The sequence below is a fragment of the Toxorhynchites rutilus genome, chromosome 2, assembly GCF_029784135.1.
Source record: "Toxorhynchites rutilus septentrionalis strain SRP chromosome 2, ASM2978413v1, whole genome shotgun sequence".
Lineage (NCBI taxonomy): Eukaryota > Metazoa > Arthropoda > Insecta > Diptera > Culicidae > Toxorhynchites > Toxorhynchites rutilus.
The window spans coordinates 329,265,039-329,292,369 of NC_073745.1; the positions used below are offsets into that span (position 1 = coordinate 329,265,039).

Below are 27,331 nucleotides of genomic sequence, written 5' to 3' on the forward strand. Positions count from 1 at the left end.
GTTCGAAGTTTTTATTAGTTCAGTTTCGGGTGGGATTATCGCAGGAGCGCTCCAGATAACGGCGGGAAAAGGGACGGCCGAAAAAAAAGTGCGCCGCCATTGTGCTGAAAAGTCATATCGGAGCCACGTGGAAGTGGAGTGGGGAGGGGAGAGGCGCGGAAAAAACAATTTTAAAACTCGGCTTAAAAGTTCCGTTTGCCTCATCCAATTGTCCGAACGAATTCCCCAAAGCGATCCTTTTTTGCAGCCTCGAACAGACGAAAAAAGTTTTTCCTCGAGTGCACGGGAGTAAAAACAACCCTTTCCCGATTGGAGTGCACACCTGTATGTAAGTCCCCCCGGTCGCAAGCACGGGATGGGTTGTAAGATTTTGCGCGCTGCTCTGCGAGTCCGTAAAATGTTCCAACGTATTTAAAACTAAAATTAAATTCGTATTAGTTTAACTTTATTACATTTCATATTACCAGACCTGAAGGAGTTGAACAACAAAATAATAATACTAATAATAAAAAAGCGATCCAAGCGGGAAAAGTTTACCATACACAAGGGTTGCCCCTCAGTTTTTTTTTTTGCATACCTGTGTTGTGGAAGCGAAAGCAGCGAACACAGAAAAAAGCACGAAGGAGCGCCAAAGGTGGTGCGGGTCTTTGGGAGATGAAAACACTCGAAGCAAATCTGCCCGGAACACGATAATCACTAGAAGCAGCTCAGCCCGTTTCCTCACGTTCGCCGCCACTGGATGCGGCGATCCTCGAGTGGGGGTGGGGGAAGAACACTGCAACCTAAACCCCAGATACGTGTGATACCGCGGGCTGGATCTTCCGCCGGGGTATTTAAGCACGCCACACCGAGGAGATGACGTAAAGCAAAACCAAGACGATAACGCGGTGTGGCTGCGGCACCACCATTCCTGGGTTACAAGATTCCTGCTGCTGCTGCTGCAACCGCCGTAAAAGATGGAAAAATCCTTCTAAATGATTCGCGCTTAAATCGAGTTGAAAGGAAATTTGAAATACTACCACTGGCGCGCGCCGAGGGAGGGTGGATCAGGGTGCCGAACACGGGATGCTGGGACGGGAAAACTTTACTCTCGCAAGAAATATGAACTGAGGAACTAATTTAATCATGTCGTTTCATTTGCTGCATGTTACAGGTAGTGGCGTAAAAGTTGCTATAAACAACGGATTACAGCACAGGAGATGACATTGATAGGTTGAAGGAAGGAAAACAGGGAGCAGTGGCTGGCTGTGTGCGAATAAGTTGGAAGCGGTTTGGAAACGCAATTCATTACATTACGAAGTTCGTTCGTTATTTACCTCTCACCGATAGTGATTACTGAGGTCGACTACTGCCAAGGAGAATTGGAAGCACAGCAACTTTTCTGCTTTGGTTAACATTCGTGTAACTTAGAAATTGAGCATCTGAGATGTTATTGTTTTTGGTTTTCATAATAACATTGCTTTGCTTTGCTAAACCGAATACACACTATTGTTGAGTAATAGAAGTTTAGCTTACTGAAAGCTATGTTCTATTGACGTCCCTTGTTTTCTCCAAAGACCGAGTATTGCAATATATTTATTATGAAAATAGACCTGCATTTTTATGCACAATATTTTAAAATTTATATAATGAAGGGCGGGGCTAGTTGGTCATAGGGGTAAGTTGGTCAGTGACGATATCTTGGAATCTGAGCGTCCAAAAAATTAGCAATATGTGGATGAAAAATAGCGAATTGCTGATACAATCAAATAAGCAAATTGGAAAAACTTTTTATCAAGTAGGTTAAAAGATACGGACATGGTTCCGATTCTGCCAAAAATCATTCACGGTTTGCGCATTATAAAATGTTTTCTAAAACCGGTTAATAACCATGAAAAAAATCGGCTTAAACGTAAAACAAAGATTTATTGTACGTATTAGCTTTAAGTGTTAATGGCTTTCAAAATTATTTTAATTGAATTTTCATGAATATTCTTTTTCATATATAGAGGGGCTAGTTAGTCACATAAATTTCTCGTTTGAGAGCAACGCATATAAAATTTTCAGGTATGCCGTGTTTCTTTACGCATGCTCCAAATAAATATAGAAGGCATTTTTTTTACTGCTAAACCCAGTATATTTGAAACGAGGCAACCACCACACAAACCACTTGCAATATAATTGTCATTTATTTATTTTTCGCCGTAAAATTTTCATTAAATAAAATAAATGCTAAAATTGAACATCAGAACTTACAATAAGGCATTGAGTAATGTAGCATACCTGGAGGCTATTTCTATAAACTTTGGGGCGAACAGTACAAATGTCATTAAAACAAATGCTGGCAAGAATGCAAGCGGTTGTGCGTCGCAGGGATGCCAGGTGATTTTTTTCAAAACTCTTGACATGGTACGAGAAAATGTCTTCACCATAATATCGGAGGAAAGTTCTTCACATAAAAAACGGAACTATGATACCTCTATTTGTTTATTTCAGCTTCAAAATTTTGGTTGTAACTCAAACCATATCCTTTAAACTAAATGTAGAAAAACGGAAAACCTTCGATTAGTGAAGTGGTCGTTTGATAGATCTGCGTTAATCTATTGTATAGTAGGGCCAACATCATTTGAATTTTAGAGTGCAAATGAACTAATGTCTTCTAGAGACAATATGTATTCAGATCGCTTCGTTCGCTGAGAGTAAAGCTCTACTTTTTTGACGATATTTAGAATTTCATAGAAATAATATCTTTTAAAAATCCACGTGCGCTATCATCCTGAAATGTCTACACATATTTCATAATGTCTTCAAAATGTCTTCACAAAATGAAATGTCTTCAAAATGAAGACATGTCTTCAAACCTGGCATCTCTGGTTCGCCACAAAGTAGAAGAGAGACGAAATCGCTTGAAAAGATTACCTGACTAATTTTCAATAACGATGACAATTTGAAATTTTCATTAGAGGCGAATGAACTGCAAAGTTTAAAGCCTCTTAAAAACAAAGAAAGAAGAAGAAGAAATTTTCATTAATTTGTTTTTTTACTTGCTACATGATATTAGTTAACTGATTTTGTTTTAATTTAATTTATTAATTATAATGGAAGAAACTTCTAAAGAAAAAACGTTTATTATTTGCTCAAAAAACATGCCTATTATTGACCAACTTACCCCTTGTGTGGAGTTAATTGGTCAATTTATTCTGAAATATAAAGACGTCAAATTAAACTGACCAGACGTCCCGCGTTACGCGGGACAGTCCCGCATTTCAACAAAATGTCCCGCGTAAGATTCCGTCCCGCGAAACGTCCCGCATTTGGCAAAAGAAACGAAAATGACCCGCGATATCAATATAGTATTTCTATATCACAATTTGATCATGTTGATTTTCTTAAATGGATTAACCTGAAAAAAAAAATTTATTTGGCAGACTGTTCAAGAGCGCTGGTTTCATCGCACCGACATTGTGCTTTTTGTTTAGAGAGTGTCAACTGGAAGTGACAGCAACAAAATTGGAAAATGATTTTTATAAAGGTCCCCTATCAATCCGCAGGAACCAACGAGAGTTAGACGAAAAGTTTATTTTTGGTCCCCTAGCTCGGTCAGGGCTTAACGTTTTAAATAAGCCGGAAGAACTAGTATACACTCGACAGGAAGAGGCAGAGTTGTTTGATGAAGTATCGTAAATGATGCACTGGGCGGTCTTACGGAAATTGGCCGGAACCTGAACCATGGCCGATGAATAGATGTATATTGGCGTGTTATTTTACCTTTTCGTGGCTTTGGTGGTCGTCTGTCTCTCTATTTTGGCCATTCGCCGAAAAGTTTTATATCGGGCGCAGCTGGGGAATGTTGAGAAGGTTGGTGGTCTTCGCGATAATGTTTATCTCCAGCCGATTCATCCTTCAGTGATCTTTTGGCATAATGGGATGATCCCCGTTTCGGCATAAAGACCACATCACCTTCGCAAGTTTCGGCAAGCACTTCGTACTCGTTCCCCGTTCACCATATGACTCGAAAGAAGAGCGGCTTGGACATTCACTTCACGCCTGTCAGAGAAGGACCTTCTTCGAGAACTTGATTTGAATGATATATTCGAGGTCATCACTTATCTGGAGAACGTAAAGTACCCGTTCCCCTGCCATTCGTTGAATTCTAGCATCAAGTACGTCTCGTCTGTCATTATGAGTGCGAAAAGAAGTTTTTCACTTCTTTCGCCGGAATGAAGTTTTTCACCAGCACCTCAAGCTACTCCTCCTGCTTCTCAGATACGGCCGGTCTCGTCTGACGCTTCCGCATAAAAATGTCCATTTTGGCCAGATTCTTTTCCACCGTTTGATCGGTTGCTTCGATCTCCCGGCTTAAGGAGCGGCAAAGAGATGATAATGTAAATACCAGATCGGCTATATATGGCGGACACAAAGTGCCTCACGATGTCCAACTCCTTCGCTGTGGGGTGGAGCTTGCAGTATGGAAAAATCATCAAGTTGCTTGAGAGTGATGCTGCTGCGAATCAACAGCCTTGAATCATTTTTGTTGTACACTTAATAAACGTGAGATTTGAAGAACATTTGTTCCTATAATTATCGCCATCCGAAATTAGTCCATTTTTTTGAATGACTACGTCAACACTAAAATCGATGAAAAATGAATTGGAATTTTCGAGCGAAAATTGTAGAATTTGAATTGTGCTTGCTAGGCGTAAATGCTCTGATTGAGCGAGTGATTTTCGGGCGTAAACAAAATCTAAACCACCGAAAAATCACAACTGAGTGCCGATGCTCAGAAAGAAATAATACTGATCAGTTTAGACTCGCTAAACTATGGTTTATGTTCACATAACGTATATACATAACGTTTAGTTTTTTGTGTCCCGCGTTAGACCTCTGACCATCTGGTCACTTTACGTTGAATACAAGAAAAATGTCAAATAATTGATTCTCTGGTTATTTTTCATTGACAGTGTAAAAGGTAAGCTTCATTGTGGTACATAACATTTAACGCAAAACTTCGTGCTACAAAGTTATAGCCAAATGTATTCAAAAATGACCAACTAGCCCCGCCCTACCCTAGTAGTTCCGGTTTGAATAAAAAGTTGCCCACGCATTTAGCTTGGGGAACTGAGTATTTTCAACGGGTCCAAATGGGGGGTCTTCGTAGCCACCTGGTTACGCGTTCGCTTACCAAGCGATCGATCGTGAGTTCAAACTCAGGGCCCTCAATTGACCATCTTTGTGTTGTTATAGAATAACTACGTCCACGCAACCATCATCAGCGATGGAGAACGATCCACGGTCGAAATAAGATCGATTCATCCATACAACTGCTCTGCTCTGCAAGAAACATCGGGCTGCTGTTCTATAAATAACTGAACAATGATCAATATCAACTGTCTCCGCTGTCCGGTCTGCTGAACAATGGAAGAACAGAAAGAATACCCTTACGCCTAAATGGCTACTACTGTGTAATTTACCATAATGTAATGGAACAGAAAACATCACGCCTAAATGGCTACTACTAACTACTGTGTAATTCACAATTTATAGAAACATAAACATATGTACATGTACACGATTAAACCCGGCTCTGTTACAGCTAAATACTAATGAGCCTAATAAATAAATGGGATAAAAGAAAACGGGTCCAAATATTTTTTCGTTGTGTGTTCAAGAGTAATTCAGTTTTGGAGTGTAGCCAAAATTTCATTCTAAATGCAAGATGGAGAAATTTCAGAAAATAAAATTCTTAAAGGTACATACTTCAAACAACAACTATTTCAATGACATAATCAAATGTTGTGAGATGATTGTGGAGATCATTTCATGATACATTAAGCTCCTAATAATAATCATTTAAAAGCAACAACTTACCAGATATTCTAATTATAAGTTCATCACATTTACATAATTTAAGACACTCCGTACTTATCACAGATTATTCGAGTTTTTACACCAGAGACAAAATTTTTTTGTTTTTTTGCAACTCTCTCTTGGACAGCGAGACGAGTGAAGTCCGGACGACCAGTCAGAATGTGAATGTCACGAAAATGTTGGCATTTTCTTCACAATGTGTAAAGATGATAATGTAATGTAAAACTGAGAAAATATGAGATCAAGTCGTGCTCCAATGCAATGTTGTTATAATAATGAAACGTGTTAAAGAGAAATTTATATTAATTCTTCTAAAATTATGTTTTTGTGTGAATGAGTGTTTTTTTCTTTTATTCTTCTATTATGCAAAAGTGTATCTTTCGCTCCTTAATCGTAACGTGTTATACTTTCCATTTTCATACGAAATATGGGTGACACTTTCCTCGTTCAAATTGAATAGGATTTTCAGAAGGAAATTGATAGAATAGGTGCCTAAGTGTAACCATAGGATATGTAGAAAAATAATAAAATCATAACCATAATATTTTACATTTATACTATTCTTTTTTTAAATTTATAGTGCGGATTGCTTGTAGATTATATAGGTTTTGCAAAAGATTGCAATCTTTTGCAAAACCTATATAATATGACTTTAGCATGTGTTATTGTCATCAATTTGTCTTCAATTGAAAACAAACATTGCTAGATCATGTAAAAGTTGTCTATAAACTAAGTTTGGTCTTCATTTAATAATTTTTTCACAAGTTGGATCCTGCAAGAAAGTCAAAAACGTTGCGTTGGGCGACGAGCGTGCTAAACCAGAACACGTACCCCTCACAGCCCAACTTTAATTACCGCATATTATTTATCGACGATAAATATCATCTCACACCTTACAGCGTTTTATGAATAGGTCCAAAAATCCTTGAACGAAGGTCAATCGAACCTACGACTTACCTTATTGACACAATTATTCAAGCAAATTGGCGTTTTTTTTTCTTAATATAATTTATACCAGTTTTGAAACGCTAAGATTTTTTCGCATAACATATCCAAAATACATGAAGATATTTATCCGTTTTCGATATATCTCAGGACCAGTTTTGCCACACGTACAGATTTATCTGGACAGGTGCAGTTTTTTTTCGTTATTTTTGGTACATATTCTGTACGGTACAGAGTACAGATTTTCGTCAAAAAGTACAGATTAGTACAGATTTTTTCCTCGTGTGAAATTTCTTATATTTTAACAAAGCAACATAAAGGTACAAAACGTGGTGCTGCTGATCATAAAAACATTTACAATGCAATAATTGCTACAATTTAACTAACATTAACATTGTGTTAGAGGCGTTTCTAGGGTTCTACAATGGGAATATACAAGATCTAGAGAATGAATTCCGTATCCTAAAGATAAATTACTCCGTAAATAAATAACAGTTTCAGAAAACGAGCATGTGCAGGATTGGTCGACAAAAATTGAATGCGTCAAAAGAATTGACAGTTCGCTCGCATTTTCGGCGCTTCGATGCCTTGTTTGTTACGTTCTCACTAACTGAATATAATCAGACCAAAAATAATCTTCGAAATCGGGTCAGCAACGATACAATGAACGATACTTTGAGGTTAAAAGACTTGACTAACACCGTGGCGGCAGCTCAAAAATTCTAATAAATGATATTATGCAATCTAGATTCAGAAAAACTATGTATAATCATTATCAAACACACGAATGACTTGCGAACGTGAATGTAGTATTTTAAATGAATGAATGAGTTTTTTTTATGCTGATAAAATAGATTTTTCTTTACGACGAATATTTTCGATGGTACAGATTTGAATGAGGCAACACTTCTCAGGACCATCAATATCACCAATAGAAATCTTCAATTTCTTTTTAACCTTTATTTATAAAACTAGTTCTGTAACGTTCATTTATTGAGCCATTTGGTCAGGCGCGAAACATTCAAAGAAAAGAAAACTTCGGTGTTTCATAACTATTGAACCAGATGTTACTTTCTCTTCAAAATGATAACTTCTTCTCAAAATCTCGTCAACTTGCTTTTTTCTTTGCCGATTTGAACCCGTTTGAGTCGAATTAACAAAATTCCTAAGAGTACCGGATTCATTCTGTATGTGTGTCAAACCTTCTGCTCTATTGTCCTTGATGTCCTTGATCTTGACATTGTGGAGACATTTTTTCCACATTTAATGAAAAACTGTACATAACACTAGCCACTTCAGTCTTCCCTAGGCACCTCATGAAAACAACAACGATGTGTACATGTGATGCAAAAACACACAAGCACTCTTACCCATTCGGCATGAAAACCGTGAAAACCACGCTTTATTATTTCATCAAACATTAACATCTGATTTGTAGTTACGAAAGGTCACAACTTGTTATCCTTTAAAAAGGACTAGTAAGTCATATTTTAAAAAAACCTTTTTCTGGTGTCGATGGACGGTACCAACGTGAATTAGACATTTTATGCAACCTGCAACTGGACTTTCATAACGAAGAAGAAAAGCTCTTCAATTTGGGTAGCTTCGGATTGTATATTTTACACGGTTCATCAATAGACAGACAAATTTTGATGTTTCGTCTGGGATGAACGACCATTTTTGGAAAGAATAAGTTTACCAATCTTTTTACCACAGTAAAATGGTCTTCTATCGTGTGGCTTTTCTCCTTAAAAATGCAACGCAGCAAACCCTATATGACAAAACTGTAATTCACGAATGCAATGATCTTTAATGTCAATGATTTTTTCAATAATTTCTTCGTCATTGTCACATCAATTACATTACTGTACTTATTATATGTTCTCATCATAAAGTTCGAAATGAAGTTGGTTTGAACAAATTCCGTGCTCGCAAGGCTCGTGCTGGTGCATAAAATTTAGATTTTCAACTAATCCTGTGTGAAACCAAGTCAATTAAACATGAAATTGTGGCATTTTCTCTGCGTTACTCAAGTGTTTCAATATTTATTAACATACAACGAGCTTCATATGGGGGAAGGGAAGATGTTATCCAGGCTAACATTCTCAGGGCAAATAATAAAAATTGTTTTTGTACTGATTCTATTCGTTTGGAGTGTAGTTTTTGATAGATACAACACTGCAATATTCTAAAACAGATCTTACAAAACTTATATACAATGTTTTTATTGTGTATGGATCCCTGAAATTGTAACTAAATCTTTTTATGAAACCGAGCATACTATTTGCTATATTGATCATTGTATTGTAATGTTCGCCGAAAGTGGGTTTCGAATCAAGAATTATACCTAAATCTCTAAATTTGACGCATCTCTCTACAGTTTCAAATTCTAGAGAACAAATGAAGTCATAAGTTTCATGTTTTCGAGTATACGATTACATTTTTTCACATTAATATCTAAAAGACTTTTCACACACCATTAGAATAAAACGTCTATTTCTTGTTGGAACATCACAAGGTCACTACATTTGCTTACTTCCATGTACAATTTCATACCATCAGCATATATTAGAATGTTGAGGTTAGTTAATACTAGTGACAGATCATTTACGAATAGGATGAAAAGTAGAAGGCCTAAGTGAGAACCTTGTGGAACTCCGGATGTGACATTCACTGGACTGGAGATTTTTCCTCTAAAGCGATCAAACTGTGTTCTATTGGTGAGGTAAGATTGTACCCACTTCAAAAGCCTTGCTGAAGTTTGTATAAAGATTCTCTACAACGTTCCCTCTATCCATTACCGCAAGAGAATAGATACAAATAGATACAAATTCTGGGGGTCTTCGTAGCCATTTGGTTACGCGTTCGCTTATTAAGCGATCGATCGTGAGTTCAAACTCAGGGCCCTCAATTGACCATCTTTGTGTTGTTATAGAATAACTACGTCCACGCAACCATCATCAGCGATGGAGAACGATCCACGGTCGAAATAAGATCGATTCATCCATACAACTGCTCTGCTCTGCAAGAAACATCGGGTTGCTGTTCTATAAATAACCCAACAATGATCAATATCAACTGTCTCAGCTATGTCCGGTCTGCTGAACAATGGAAGAATAGATAGAAAACCCTTACGCCTAAATGGCTACTACAGTGTAATTTACCATAATGTAATGGAACAGAAAAACCTAACGCCTAAATGGCTACTACTACTACTACTGTGTAATTTACAATTTATAGAAACATAAACATATGTACATGTACACGATAAAAACCCGGCTCTGTTACAGATAAAATGCTAATGAGCCTAAGAAATAAATAAATGGGATAAAAAAAAAGATACAAATTCTAACAGATTTGTGGCAGTGGATCTACCTTTATAAAAACCATGTTGATTCGGTGAAATATAATCCCCCTTATTCTACGCGGCGAATGACGTGAGAGGGCTCAAGTGACTGTATTCCCGTAGGCGAATGACGTGACTATAGTTCGTCACTAGGTGAGATTTGGCGTCGTGTCCTCATTTGTTATCGACTCGAGCGTCAAATAGGAGCTAAAAAGTAAAGTGGCTTCCAGATCAAAGTAGTAAACTTTGCAATCTAACGTCACTCGCCGCAATGGATTCAAATAATTTGGGAGTACAGGCAATCCTTTTTTTTGTGCGGGGGATAGGGACCGCACAAAAAAGTCGCATAAAAAATCGTGCAAAACTTCACCAGCAGCTTTAAAAAATCGTGTTCGGTACACATTTTGAAAAAAACTTTTTTTGTGTGGTAGATAGAGACCGCATAAAAAAGTTCCCCCCCAAAAAAAAAACTCAAATCCACGTCATTCACCGTTCAATTCTCTTTTTGATTCCCTGCTTTGCGAAGGGACACTTTGCCTTTTCGGTTGCGCGGGGCTGTTTTGTGCTTTTAGTTGCATGTCGAAATGTGTTGCTCTTAGAAATCATGCCATGCAAAAACTTGGAAAAACTTAGAGCATTTGATGAGAGGAGGGAGGGATGATTTCAGAAGTGGATAATTGAGACGCAAATATGCTTTTTTCGCACTGAAATGCATATAAACCATCGAAAAAAAAAAATGGACGATAACTTCGTCAAATATGCTTCTTTTCATACACCGCCAAAAAAAAAATCGCACAAAAAAACCGCACAAAAACAGGTTTACTGTACAAGATAATATGGCGATGCCACGATAGTTACGGTTACCCGATTTGAATATGGGTAGTAGGAATGATTTTTTCCAGACAGTAGGAAATATTGCGAATTTTAGGCGATAAACTGAAAAGTCAGGACAAAGGATAAACGAAAGCCGATGCCAACTTTTTCAACAACATTGGAGGGATACCATCCGGCCCGGGACCTTTAGATGAATCTATATCCTCCAGTGCGATAAGAAGTTCGTTAGCGGTAAAATGATCAATTGAAACCGCACTCGGGTAAAAACGAAAAATAATCGTAATCTCGAACCACGTTATTTGTTGTGTAGTTACGTTGGAAAAAAACGGGCGAATTGATTACTAATATCACTATCATTTGATCCAACGTATTCTCCAAATTTCATACTTGATGGGAAATTATTAGATTTCATCTTATCGCTGGCAAAATTGAAAAATTTCTTAGGATCGGATTTAATATTATTTTCTATCCTTGTAATATAGCTTTCATATTGTAGTGATATTTCCGCATCAATGTTTTTACAAATATCTTTGTATATGGTTAAATTATCCAAAGTTTGGTTTGCTTTGCATCTTTTATGAGCTATTTGTTTTTTTTGTTTTTGAGATTTTTAATATCACGGGTGAACCATACTGGTGTTTTTAAATTTGTATTAAGTTTTTTCTTTCTTGTTGGAACATGTTCGCTTATGATTCTATACAGATTATCATCAAAAATTTCAACAGCTTTGCCTTCATCTTTAAGTAGAAATGACCAATTTATATTATTAGGCTTACAATTAATTTGCTCGTAGTCTGCCTTTTTCAAATCAAAACTTATCTCAAAATCACAACAAGTCTAGGAAACAATTTAGTTCATTTGGAATAAGATTGATTTGGCATAGACCGAGTTGGCTTGTTTTCTAGAAGTTGAAGTCCCCGTAAATATGAATTTTAATTTTAGGGTCGAGTTTATCAATAAATGACTCTGCGATATTTCAAAATTTCTCATAAGAAAGTTTTTTGGCAAAATTAGGAGGGAAATAGATAGATACTAAAACATGTGTTTGGCCATTAATACATACTTTCACCCATACATCATCAAATTTCTTATGTTGTTCACTAGGAATACGAACTGCGTTTAACAGGGCATTAACAGCAATGAGTTCACCACCACCGATTTTTTTATTACACAATGACAAATCTCGATTAAAATTGCTACCAAATAAATTAAACACACCGTTTTCCGTTTTCACGCCGGCGAAATAAACTAAATCATGTTAATGTTTATGATCATTATAAATATTGGCTTTAAAGTATGTACAACCATTAGGGCACGAACTGGCCGTTAAAGCTGGTTCGCCGTCGACTCCGTCGTTTTTGTTGTCATCCTCAGCGCCGCAGCGGTGTCAACCACATGTATACAACAACGTCGTGTCGATGTGCCGATGGTGGCGTTCCGTCCTACTCACAGCCAACCGAGGCACCCGGGGTGTGGTAGACGAGGGCGCTTATCGACACACTTCCACTTCCTCGCGAAAAATGGAGTTCGAAATTGGGCTAATAACGCCATCAAACCGCAGCTGAGCTTGTGAACAAGGGCCATTTTTCGTTCATTTATGAACGTGAGCACAACGTGCGAGGGGGCGGGGGTGATGTGCGCGATGATGTCCTTGGCTCATTACGAGGTTTTTACCGCGTAACAAAGCTGGCGGTTTCGCGATGACACGGGCAACTCCCGCCAAACATTATAAATTACATGTACCGTTCTGAATCATATTTCGGACGCTTAAGACATATGATGCAGCAAACAGGTCTAAACTTTATGCACAGGTGTTGTTTGATTGATATTTTTAATAAATTAGTTCAATATGCTTTAAAGCTTTCTACTTTGGTACCTATTTGATTAAAAACATAAAAAAATATCGAATAAAATGCTTTTCAAATGAAACGAATAAAAATCAAATTTCGGACAGATTGAATTCAAACTTCGGACACTTTATTTTGTAAGTTTTTGAACGAAATTTAGATTGCACTAGGTTATATTTTATAGTCAACTGCGAAACACTTACCAAGCAATCACAGTAAACTGTTAAAGATGATGAGAACTGATGAAACACGGGAGAAATTTAAATGTTGATTAACGGGTAAATAATAAATAAGCAGACGTCAAACACAAACGATAGTGAGTAGTGTTGATAGATTTTTGCCGATCAAGTTATAACTCAAATGTAGTTCTCATAAGAAATGATAGTGAAACCAAAGTATTACTCTGAAGAAGCAATTGTGATATTAATTACAAAGATATATCATCAGTGCATTAAGCATTTCAAGATATTAGAACAAAGTGTCCGAAATATGATTCAGAACGGTACCACATACCGGTCCAAAATATGATGTGCACCGACTAATCGAAACGGTTTCTGTGGTAGCCGAGAGTGAACCAGACTAATTCAATCACTCGGCACTGTTTGAAAAAAAAAGCAGCGTAAATGTTTCTTCGCTCGTCGTTATTATTCATGGAACAGAAAATTAATTCCATTGTATCATTTCTGCATTTTTATTCCGGTTTCGACTGCGTGGGCCGACACTTTGCTCCTCCTGCCATGACCATGAATACGGCGAAAGACTTCCCATCAAAACTTCTCGTCCGTGTTGCTTATTTTTCGCTCTGTCTCTGACTGGGTGGAAAAACCAGCCAGGAAATGGCAGCGAAAGAAAGATTGAGAGACAGAGAGAGAGAGAGAGAGAGAGAGAGAGAGAGAGGGAGAGAAAACTACTACCAAAGCTATTATAATACTTTTGTACTAGTTTCAACCTATCCTTCCCAATCGCGTCTCAAACAAGCAGAAAAGCTCTAGCCAACCGGAAGAAAAATAAAGCTTCGAAATGGTACCGGCGAAACCACCTCCACCACTCGGTTCCCCCGAGTCCCCCACTGCTGTGTCCTCCTCCTCCAGCAGTGTTGAAGGATTTGCTGTTTCCTAACAACCGACGGCTCAGCGGCGAACACGAGGCGATGAGGTAAGCTGCGGAAGCGCGCGCACGGAACACGAAGAACAACATCACAAAACTAGATTTGAATAGAGTCGTTGTTGTGTAATAATATGCTAACAACCGGCGAGGATAAGCGGCACGGGACGGAACACGAGACGTGAGCGTGAAACTGTAGCGGGGTTGGGGCGGAATATTTCCGAGGCATTCAGATGAAAAGAAGTCGAAAGAATATGAAAGCTTTTCCGCAATCCAGAGGATGTTGCTGTTGTTCTTGCCCGGCTGAGCGTGTGTGGGAGGGTGATGGGTTAGGGGAACCAACCCAGTTACCTGTCTCCCCCCTTCCCCTTGACGACGGGTGGTTCACTAGAAATTTTTCACCCGCCCGTGATGAGATTTTCCCAAGAATCCAAACGCTAATCCGATGCTTTATTCTCAGCCGAAAGCATCAGCAAGTGGAAGAAGGCAGGGAAATGGTGATAGAAAAGAATCCACCTTAGGCATGAAAATGCGGAAAATCAATCGTAGAAATCAATTTTCCTGCGTGTTCATGACCGGTTCGAATGTAGCGGAATGGTTGCGTGTGTGCAATCATTTCGAGGGGGAGGCCTGACGCAAAACAATCGCCATGTTGTGCTTACTGTTGAATGTTCGTAACTCTTTCCTTTTTTTTTGGAGTTTCACCCGTTGCCCGTTCACGTACAATCGACTCTGAGCCATGAATACGAATGTTTGTTTGCCTTTTTTGGGTCGTTACTGCATTGTTCGCCCACGCTGTTATTTTTTATGCGAAACTATATGCGATATCGTGCGAAATAATTGTAACGATTTGAGGTTCCTTCTTTTTCAGTCTCGTTCTTCAATGCGGCGAAAAACGGTTTCGAAAGTAACAAGTTTTTGCTTCCCCCCTTCCTTCTCGGACCGGTTTTATTGGACCTCCTCCGAGGACCGTTTTGCGCGGACTGCTCCCCCGGGTGGCCATGGGAAGCAGCATACACACTCGCATCGTGCCATCATATTCGCATATAGTTTCTTATTTTATTTTATAGAATAATTTTATTTGCATATCGTATTGCACATTTTCGCCGGCGCGGTGCTTCTCCTTTTTTCGCCCCGTCCGCCCCATAACGGAAGAAAGGATGTGTTTGAGCATACTTTTATTGCCAGTTGTGTGGCAGTGGTCGGAAATCAATTTTTACGAGATCATTTTCCGAGCATTGTAATTTTTTTTCGCTTCTTCTCTCTGTTCGATGCAACACTGGCGAAAATCGCCCGGGAGGGATGAGAAATCAAATTTATGGTCTGGCGAAGATTTTTCAATAAATAATTTTATTCCCCGCTAGTAGTTCTCGCTGCTGGATCTTCTGCTGCTTGGGAGCGGTGGCGGTTCCTCTGCGGTTTATTACAGTAAAGTACTCGAAGTCAACTGGTTGGGTTTGGTTGGGATTTATTGCCCGGATTGGAGCGCGCTGGTGACACTAATAATTTGCACCCAGACCTCGTGTTTCAGTTTCATGTTTTATTAAGTGTTCACGTCGATAGCTGCCTTCCACTCCCGGATAGGGGTGCTGGATAGGAGCTCCAGAAGCAGTAATTTTGATTGATTTAAATCGCTATAGATCATAATTTGGGTGCTGTGATTGCCAACATTAATAGTGACGACTGGCAATTTTACGTCTAACAGATGTTTATATAACGGAATGACGCGGGCCAGGCTGTCTTTCATTCGCCAGCAGACTTTCAATTATTTCAGTTGTTATACATTTTCGCTGTTCTATGTTACATTTTTATGATAGAAAAAATCATTTGACGATTATCGCAATGTATTCAGTGTATTCTTGTACCATTTCACTGGTTTGGATTGATCATGAAAATTGACAAGATACAGTATAGATTATTGTTGTTGTAGTTCACGTTGGATAGCATGAAAAAATGCAATACCTTCACAATTGTTCAAATTGACCAAATTTTCATTATGGATTTATTATACAATGCGACACCTTTTGTTTTCGTATTTAGAACTGTTCTGTTCAATAGAGGTTGAGTACAGAAAACGACCTCACGACAGCTGTTCATGGATTGGATGAGCCTTCTTGGGAGGATCGCCAGCCCTTACAGTATTCTCAATGTCCCAAACGACCAACGGTTTTGAGATGTGTCACTGACCTAGTCTTTACAGTTGCTCTACTTTTGGTAATGGTGTATTAGTCATCTTCAGGAAACGACGGGCGCCCGTCGAATAAGTAGAAAATTGTTATTGGAAATTCGCCCGATAGCACGATAGCTTATAACTTGAAGAGAAGAGTGAATTTTGAACGTACACCAAGGTTTTTTTTACGCGGGGGATACGTACCTCGTAAAAAAACCGCGTTAATCGAAAATCCGCGTAAAAAAACCGCGTTAATTGGAAAATCCGCGTAAAAAAACCATGTGACCTAATGATAGATATCAAATGGGACTATCTTTTTGTAGAACGGAAGAAAAAAGTTGAGTTTTGCTCGCTTCCGAAAACCCGTAGTTTTTTCCTGCACTTTCGTTGGTAACTGGTAGCTGTAGTGCGGTTTTCCTCACGAATGAGGTCATCTGCTGTTGCTAGAAGATTCCCTAGTAATTTGTACACTCTTCTGCCGATGCACGTGCAATACCACTGTTGGACCGTCCAGAGCTAAGTAGACAGGGAAAGACATTCACGAATAGCTGCCCGTGAAAACCCCGTCCCTTTGTACCGCCCGGCGAGCTCCCCATTACCCAACACCTAAAATCCACGTTTGATTCATGATAAGGTGCGGCACTAAGCGCAAAACTCCGTTACAAGCACTAATTACCGTAATTTGCTCTGAGGGAACATGAGAGAAAAATGTGAGCTGAGGGATAGATGTGATATTGCACTGGTCTGTAGTCGTTCTGTAGTCGTTCGCGGTACCCGCGTAAGAAAAACCGCGTTAATTGGAAAATCCGCGTAAAAAAAACCGCGTCATACTATATGAAAATGTTTATACACAAAACACTTGATAGGCATGAGAATAGGTCGTAAACTGTATATGATATAGCTATGGTACATATTACCGTATATTTAATACCGATTAAGGTGCCTTTATACTGGAAAAAATTGTTTTTGTATTTTTTTTCTTAAATTTAGCTTACAAATACAAATAAAAATAAGCCCAAATTCTAGCCTCCATTCCGTATTTTGAATTGCGATTTTAGTATTTCTGTATATAAACAATATTCAAGTAATGTAACCGTCGTTTGTTTTTCAAACAGAACGAATTTATTTGCGTTATTAAATGACAGATGGCGCTACGTCTGCCTCGCCGAACTTTAATCCAAGCTAGAGCGCGAACGACTACAGTTTCTACGACCCAATCAACAAAAGTGACGTGAAGAAGAATACATTCACTTACGAGATGCTACCATGAGCAACTCTGACACAGCCTTGCCTTTATTATTACAAGGCCAGAACGCTAGAATTACCTGATAACAACATTTTTAGTTTGGTTAGTTTATTTTGTAGACGCCCTGAGGAGATGATAATGTATTTTTATTAGTTATTCCGAATCACCTGAATTCTGAAATCTGATCAAGTCAGAATTACCCGAACGGGTCACAATTTTATATTATGTAATCCATTTGACTCAAGTCCAATCGCGTTGTGCAAATGTGGCAACCTTGACATGCATAGACGACCAGGAGCTTCGTGTTCCATCTCATTGAAGCCAAAATGGTAATGGATGTTCGGGTGTAATAAATATGATTAAAAAACAACAATTATAATTATGAAAATTTGCTTTACCTCGTCAAAAATGTGTTCTATGTAACAGATCATTGTTTCAATTTCACTATTTAATATATTTAAGATTATCGACTAAAGCATCATTGAGTAGGTGTCATATTTGATTCATATAAGATACATGAAAGTTCAGACAGGACTCTCGCTAACTCTTGATTACTGCTAGTGTTTGAAGGAAGGACGAACCGTTGGCTGAGAGAGCCTCTCATCATAAATGACATTTGGGACACGAATTATGAACATAGAACTTCAAAATAGTTTCATTCAATTTGCCTGTTCATTGCTTCTGATATTACTTTTTCAGTGAAACGAAATTTGAGAATTAAATCAAATATAAATTAGCCTCGAATGGCAACTGGGATGCATCAAAAGTCGAAGTCAACCTTAGACATTCCCACATAAACACTTATTACATCGATGTTAAAAACTGTGCATCGAATGTTGAATAGACAACAATTATCAATCGAACATTATCGTTTTACACACACATCTTTTTGCTCAAATGATCCGACATATTTAACTAATTAAATTAAGTATGAAGGGAGCAACTTCATCGTACTTCATATTATTCATAATTTTCTATGGCGTCACGTGTTATACCCAGTTTTGCCACGTTTTCACCTGTATTGGAAAGTAAAAAAAAACCTTTCTCATCTGTTCCTTCAAAAATCTGTACCATTGAATTGTTTGTTTCAAAGAAAAATGTTTGATAAGTCTAAAATTGCTCACCCGCCGAGCTTCGTTCCGCCCGTTTATTTTTTTTTATATGAACTCTTTCGAACATTCACGTTTTCTTACTAAGCGAACGCTCGTGAGTTTAATCGTAGAACTCTTCGTTGATTGATTTTCTAATTGGCTCTTACAATTTCCTTTCACTATAAAATTCCCGTTATTTCCACCAAAACTCGTCATTATAATATAAATTTCTTTTCGGACACAATTTTCGCTCGAGATTCATGAGCCACTTGCAAATAACATGTTTCTCTGTTACATGGAATAAATATTTGATACAGAAAAATAAGATCGTTATTCCACCTGAGAAACTATTGTCATTTTCGCTTCACACCAACGAAACACGGTGCTTAATTCCACAAACGCGCAATTAAACTGAACTAACATCGATTTCATTGTAGAATCATTGGTATTTTTTTTATTTTCTCTCAAAGCTTTTCAAATGTTTCAATATTTTTTCTCACCATAACATTGACCTACGGGCAGAGACGAATACAACAAAATAAAGACGACACAAATCGGACCATTTCTTCCTCGAGTTTTTGCTCTTACCAACACATTTGGCCTTCCGTTTTTATTTTTATAGATGGTCCGTATCATGACTATGTCATATAAAACGAGTTGACAGACGAACTGAATCAGTTGCGGGAATCAAATGGTGAACAAACTGTTATTTCTATTTGAAAATAACTACTAAAACCATGTTCAATTTTTTTCTTAAAAAAGTGATCAGTTAGATTTTCGATAGAATACCTTTTTTATACAATAATCGCCTCCAATACATTTTCGATGTTTACGATCGGAACTTTGTACTCTCATTGACATATCATCCGTCAATAATGAATTTATTGCAGTTTACGTTGTCCCTTATTCATGCTGGCTCAAAATTGCTGCTCTCTCTCTCTCTTCGCACACTCTTTCACTATCTCTTTTCCTTCGTGCATGCCCCCTTCTCTTCTCGTTCATTCGTTTTATTCTTGAAGAAACGAAGTTTTATATCGTCATTTTCAGAGCGGATTGAACCATTCATTTATTCGAGCAGCTTAAACTCAAATATTGAAAATTTTTCTCACTGAAACAAATGAAAGCGGAGAGGTTTTTCAGTAAGCCACCATAAATATTCAGTTGCCGGCGGTGGTAATTTGGTGGTAAACGTAACTGATATACCCTCCTATATACCTCTTTCAATACTACTTCTATTCGGAGACAGTCTGGGACAATTAATTGTGTGAGATAAAAGTAGATTCAATTGAAAGCAGTCAGTGCACTTTCATATGTGAGAGAAAACTTTCGGACGATTAAAATTCTTTTACTTTTGAAATTATGTGCGATCCAACGAACACCAATCTTTTTCAAGTCTGTTTCAAGTTTCAAGTCAATCATGCAATATTTTTATATGCGGAAGGAACTAATTCAAAGATTGTTAAATTTCAATTATTTTTAATTATCAATTCTTGCACAGCAGCAATATTTTCAACAAAACAACTTATTTTCTTAGCTTACTCCAACGAACGAACGGTGACCACGATTAAATTCTTAGCATGAAGCTTCTACCACAAAAGTAGAAGCAAGTTGATCGGTGTTCTCTTAACTTGATCTAGATATCGGACATTTTCTTGAGTCATCTCTATTATTTTCACAAATGAGACACAATGTTCATGCACCAAACAATTCTCGCTGTCGGTTGTAGATTTTGGTTAAATTCAGATGATTGCGATAAAAATCATTGGAACCACTGACAAAAAAAAATTTTTTGTTGTGAAACAACTATCCAGGAACTATGTGTTACGCTCAAGTTCGTGAGTATTTCCTCTGTCTCTCATATTATCAGCCCTCGTGGGACCGATTCGACCGACTTACCCAATCAATTAACCTTTCCACTCATCTTTGATGATCCTCGAACGATCGAAAGCGTATCCACCATTCAATTTCAAACCCCCTTACTCTTTTTTTTTTACTTCGCTGACAAATCAGCTTCGTCATTTCCCAGAGACAACCAGATCTGTGTCGCTTTCAACAATCTATCAACTCCTCCCTTTGTGTTTGTCACAGACGGTTAACAACGGCCACTACAGCCCCCATCTTCCGCGCCAACCATCATCCGGGGCGCGCATCCGAGTGGCGAGTGGCACGTTCGTGTGTAGGTACCACTTGAAACATGAAAAAAGTACATATTTGTGCAGCGGCGACGGCGGCGACTGCAGTTATTCCACCCGAAAGGCAGTTTGCGGGGGTGGAGACCGGGATCATGCGGGATATATCCAACCATCCACCGAAATGACAAAGACATGGTCGACCAAACAGCTAAGAAGACGCCAGCATCCCGACCATCCGACTCCTCTCGCTGGGGCAACACAATGGAAACATGGAGCATGTGTTTCCCGCCGATGCTTTATTGCAGATGCCCTCTCGCATATGGACCCTCGACCGGGAGAAAAATAATGGTATTCGCTGGGTTTCCTTTCTTTCCCTCGTTCCCTCGCAAAAATCAGCAGGTTTTTTTCTACTTCTTCTTCTACTACTATCCCATCATCACCCGGAGGCACTTCAGTATTTTGTTCCGATCCTTTTATACCGGCATTAGGGGTACAAGTGTGTATATTTGTGAATATGGGACGACAACACGGCTCTGGTGATTGGGAAGAAAGCATCGGAAAGGTTGCCATTTGCTATTGTTCGAAATGGCCGACGGGGACGAGGAGGGGAAAAAGAAACGGAGCCTATTGTTCGCCGTCAAGAGGTAGAGAGAGAAGGGATGCACAAGTTTCTGGACTTACATGTGCCTTCCCGGGGATAGTTGTGGATGATTATGGTAATCATCGGTAACATTATCCCCAGCAAATGGTTGACAGGAAGGGTATCCACCCGGGGGTCCCTTGTTGGCATCACAATTGTAACATTCAATATCGGTGAGAGGGTTATTGAAAAAAGGGAGAATTGTGGCTTTTTGGTTAAGTATGATGGACTTTTGATGGACAAATTGATTCGCTGCTCCGCATCGCTGTTACGGCCCATCAATTCACAGAACAGCGCACGTCTTCTCCACATTTTAATTGGAGTGAAATTTCGTTGGGAAGCCACATCAGTAATCACAGCCAGAGCAGCCCACAATAAAGCAAAACAGAGCAGAAGCGAGCAGCGAAAATAACCGAACCAAGCAGCTTAACGCTTGGGTTCATCTTAATCGAATCAGATTGCAGCACCAGCAGCTCCCAGCGTTGGCTTTCCTCCCCCGATTCGAATCGATTGAGCGAAAGAATCTCAGCTCTACATCACATCCTTAATCCCAGATGCAGGAAAAATAGTCTCTTCTCGCGCTAATGGCGCACAGTCTTCATCCTATGGTAGCACAAGACCGAGGTGCCGGCTCAGCCGAGCGTAGCATCCGATTTAATTAATGAGTTTTGAGAATTCATTCCTCTTTCCTATTTTGCATTTTTCCATCGGAGGATCGAAGCTTGATTCATTAGTCGACGACGAGAGCGAGCACGAAAGGCGAAATGAATGGTGTGGATCAACACTCGAAACCGCAATAAATACTGAAAATCTTTGTTCCCCAAGCTGAGGGAACTTGCTCCTTTCGCGTTGCCGACACCACTCCGACGTAGACACACATACACCCAGCTCATGTGAGTGAGTTCTGGAAGGTGGCAGCATGCAAATGTGCGAAATGTCTGTTTCCTTATGCGATAGTGTGCTTCTGGAGAGGCAGCAGCCACCAGCAATTGTTCGATTCCTGGCCCGGGTATCTCGAACCAACAAATGGGGGAGGGGGAGAGAATCGCGCACGGATCTCCGCTAAATAGAGTGTAAATTGAGGAAATCAATTGCACCATGAATTAAATCCTGTGCGAGAGTGCGATATCTGCTGGAATCGATGAGCTGAACGACCGCCATCCAATCCCATCCTGGGCTCACTATGTTTCTTGCAATCGTTGTAGTCGTCGTCGTCGTCGTCGTCGTCTGACGACGGTTCACTGGGTGCACTTGAAAGGTGATTTGATTGCTCGTTCGGATGAAACCCCGAGAAACTGAGCAATTATGGGGTTTTAGTGGGACTGAGCAATGCAAGTGAAAATTGTGCAACAATACTCGGACATGGTTTTACTGTATATTGGACTTGGATTAGACTGTCAAAATTGAGCTATGAATTAATGAAATTCTACCGAACCGAAAAGGTCATATAATTTTTCTAGCCCAGAGAACCCCATGATATTGTACCGAATTTATGAGAATTTTTTTTATATAAAAAACATTCACCCGATACAATATACAAACTTGCCATATGTCACAATAAATTTCCTTATGTCGATGTAAGCACTACACTGAGTATTCAACGCTATCGCGGTGTTCTTTTCCTCGTTGATATTAACAAAGTCACTTGTGAGGCGAAAATACACAAGCACTTTCCACCAGACGGCATGGAAATCGTCTCGGTGGCTCCACCGAACGAAACAGCACCGTTGCTTGCGATGTCTTCCATTTTTCATTTGTATCGAGGTCTGCTCGCTAGCTGAACCGAGACTGTGATTTGATAGATTTTTTTTTTGGTATTTTAGAGATTTCAAGCTACGAAGTTCCTCTACTGTGATAAGACATTTTATAACGAAAACAGATGGAGCTTAAATTGCGATATTTCTCCACTCGTCATTGTCCGTAGAACGAACCCTGCTTTTGCATTTTGTTTCTGTGATGATTTCCTCTTGATTCAGCAGTGTATAATCAACAAACTTATGGCTTGGCTGTCAGGGTTGATTGATGGCCAATGAATCCCACGATTTTTTTTAGATTGTCGTCCTATCTTGTTTGTCAGTATTAATTCGATGTAAGAGGCCCCTCCGTTTTCGACATTGGAGCAATTGTTTCTACGCAAAAAAAACCTCGTTCGAGCTCTCTCGGTTCCCATGAATTGGAATTACTCACAAAGCCCACAAGCGATACAAAATGGCGTTCGCGTTCCTACACCCAAAGTTAACTTTTAGCACAAGTTATGGCATCTCGATTTATAACATTAAATGAGCTGAGAAATAACAGAAAATGTTCTACTCCCGAATACATGTATATCATTTGTATAATATATGTTAGAGCTAATATGAGCGAGCGTAACAGGAGACACATTTAAATGAAGTATATGAAAGCTTTTCGTATAGTTTGCCAAATACACGGCCCAGACAGAGAAAGATATATTCTCGTTCATGTTCTTCTTTATTCTCTTAGAAAACACTTTCCAAATTAATTTTTTGATGAGGTGTAATAGTATCGCGCTTCAATATAACAGCGCTGGGAGCTGTATGAATAGTGTGGTCGTGTGAAATGGCTTTGCATTCCAGCCGGCCTGGGTTCGATCACCATTGACGTCGTATGAACTTTTTCTTTTTTCCTGAAATTCCTGATTATTATTTTCATTTTTCCTGATTTTTGAAAATTATAGTTGGCAACCCTGGATGTGTGCATTAATTTTCCGTCTCTGTTTGTTCGAAATTCTATGAACTCGGCGAAAGTTCTACCGAAGTTCCTATTTTTGTGAAACTTCTGTATGAATATTTGATTCCGACCTGGGCAGATATTTGATTTTGTTACGTTGATATTCTCATTACTTTAAAAAGCTAAAAACAATTCAAACTACTTCGACTTTGTGTACAGATTAGTGTTACGTAACTTAAGGGGGAGGCGCATTTTTAGCGTTACGTAATTTGTGCACGACGGCTTATGTTCCCGACATTACTCAGTCGTGAGTTTTCATTACAAATATCAATTGAAATACATGTCTCGAATTTTACATTGGAAAATAAATTATAACAATAAATAATAAAATCGTTTTTATGAAACAGTCCCTATGAACACTTATCCCGATAATGCTCCAAGATGCTCTATTATGTTATGTTTGTGTTAGCAAATTCGGTAAATGACAAGCATCGTAAATTTTTCAGTTTTTGTAGTTTTTTCAACTATTTTATTTGCTGTTTTCATGTTAAGTGATAGAAAAGGTAAGGGACCATAATAAATGGATGAAAAATATTGAAGTTTGGAATTAATTCAAATACCGAACACATTATTTTTAAATGAGAATTTACTGAACTTTAATGTTATAAATAATTGCATAATGAAAACCCTAACATTCTTTGATTGAAAGGTTTCATTTTAAAATTAATTTACAAGTATCGATACTGCTTATAATTTATAATACTAAACATTTACAAAAAAAAGTGACTAAGTGATAAAATGTTTGCATTAGCAAATTCCGTAGTAAACAAGCATCGTGAATTTTTCAATTTTTGTAGTTGAAACTATTTTATTGCTGTTTATATGTTCGTTCGGTAAGAATCTCGTTACGAATCTACTATAAATTGTTGAAAAAAAATATATGTAGAAATCTTTATTAAAATTAGCGTTAAAGTAGTGTTCGTAATTTGAATCAAGTTTCGACGCATGAATCGAATTCCGAAAGAAAATGTTTCAACACACTATTTTCCGGCAAATACAGCGATAATTCACAAATTGGGGTACAAGGACAATCCAATTCTGGAGCAGCAATATAAACAGACCATTTATTAACGAATGTTTGCAAGCTCTTTCCTTGCAAAACGCAGGTCGCAGGTGCAAACCAACAAGAGTAACATTGATTTTCTTGGCCAGGTTTTCAACTAAAAACACAATAATAAAACCGGGGTCCTGAAGTAACAGGTCGAACTCGATTATATACTGATTCTGTTATTCAATAACAAGAAACTTTTCCAATTTTTTAACAGGTCTTTATTCTTCGCAGTACGACGTTAAAAAATTCCTATGAAAACAGTTTTTATAAATAAATTGAACCTACAGATATACAAAATTGATCCACGTTTAGTGTTTCTCAATTGTAAAATTAAAACATTCAATTATTTCTGTCTTTATAAAGTCTGTTCAATTCACCAATTATTTTTCCGATTTTAATTTAACTATCTGCCATCTTATTTTCGCTGCTCTATTATACTTTATTTACTTTCATTGTATTGTATTCTGTATTATACTTTCCACTGGGATAACGAGGGGCAATTGGAATTATCTTCTAACCATCAGAAATGTAACCAAGGATGGAGGTTCGCCGCTAAAGATGCGACAGATTTGATTATACAGCCATTCCATGGCAACTCGATGTAGTGGTTCTCCGATTTCCGCGAAAAGTGATAGCAAAATATCAGACCCGTATTTTTTTGATTTTTTTGTTAGGGTTGCCATTTCCATTTTAGGGTGGTTCAAAAATTCATTTTTTTCCAAAAATGACCTTTTTTTCAAAAAACCATAACTTTTGAACTACTGGACCGATTCAGATGATCAACATATGAAATTAAACCAGTTAGCTGAACTTTTTTGAGAAAATACTACATTCGCAAATTTGAAAAAAAAATGAATGTTATTTTCATTATACTTATATATTTGTTTTTTATAGTTTTCATGGTCTCGGCACCAAGGGCGCTATATTCTTTTTCTATTTTTTCTTGAAAGCTGAGCCTTTTTTATATAACATATCAAAAAATCAGAAATGTGTTTATTTTTGTTTTTGAATTATAATTTTTCAAAGTTAATCGATGGTCTAAAAATCATGTATCCGTTTTTTTCCAAAAATTACGTTTTTCAAAAATTCTTTCAAACTTTTGAACTACCTAACAGATTTGGATAATCGACGTATTAAATTGAAGTCAATGAGCTATTCTTCTTTGAAAAAATATTGAATTTGCAAAAAAAAAAATGGAATCCTATTCGAATAGAACTCGTCTAGTCGCATAGGAATATCGGACGAAGACTAAATCATATTAACTTTAAAAACTGATAACTCAAAACCGATAAGAAAACACACCTCTGATTTTTGGATATGTTATGTCAAAAATCCTCAGCTTTCAAGAAAAAATATAAAAATATATAGCGCTCTTGGTCCTGAAACCATGTACACTAGAAAAAAAGAACACAATTGATAATTACGGAAACCAAATCCCATTTTTATGCAAGTAAAATATTTTTCCCCAAAAGACTATTCGCTTCTTCGCTTTAATTTGATATATCGATCATCTGAATCGGTCCAGTAATTCAAAAGTTATGAATTTTTTAAACAAATGCATTTTCGCTGTTCGGAATTTGGGACAAAAGTGTACGGTATATGAATCAGTTACATAATTGGTGTTCGGAATTTGAGACAAATGTGATTAATGTAATTTTTAGTTTTATTTTTAATCAATTTATTTGTTTTTAATCAATTTATTTGTTTTTAATCAATTTATTTGTTAATCAATTTTTTTGAAGTCAAATGAAAAAGAAGACTCTACTGTGTCCAAAAATCAAATCAATTTCGCGAAAAAGTACCATTTTGAGTAATGAGACACTGTTTAATGGCCATCAAAGGTTAAGTTTTTGGAAATTGAAATAAAACGCTATATCAAAAAATCAATCTTTTGGTGAGAGGTCTACAAATTACTGATGCAATTAATTACCCAATTTTTCGAATCCACCGGTTGCTTCAACCACATCTAAAAACCTTTAAGTCCAGTCGGTCGTTGTTTGAATATTTTTTTTAGTGTTTGTGTTAGATTGTACTCGTAAAATATTTTACAATATGAAACAAGCGGTTACAATATACTCAAGATCAGTAAATCGTTCATATATGTGGGATAATCAGCAGTTTGCTTCTATTATACGGTCGGAAAAGAACTCTATCAGTGCAACCATAAACTATCTCCGGTGCTTATACTCCAAATACTCCATCATCAGGTTGAACGTTTGGCTTGTTAAACTTCGTATAGCTCAAGATTGTGTAAACCATTAAACTATTTACAAGGAAACTATCCCGACGACATCGCCTAGTTAGAAACAACATTGCTCAATACCCCTCAC

General features: G+C 37.9%; 1 protein-coding gene across 5 annotated transcripts in view; it reads left to right on the forward strand.

Moving 5' to 3' along the window:
* The window catches only part of LOC129769306 (RNA-binding protein Musashi homolog Rbp6), a 1,713,766-nt gene that overhangs the window by 1,165,855 nt on the left and 520,580 nt on the right, over nucleotides 1-27,331 (forward strand). The gene's annotated exons all lie outside the window — the stretch shown is intronic.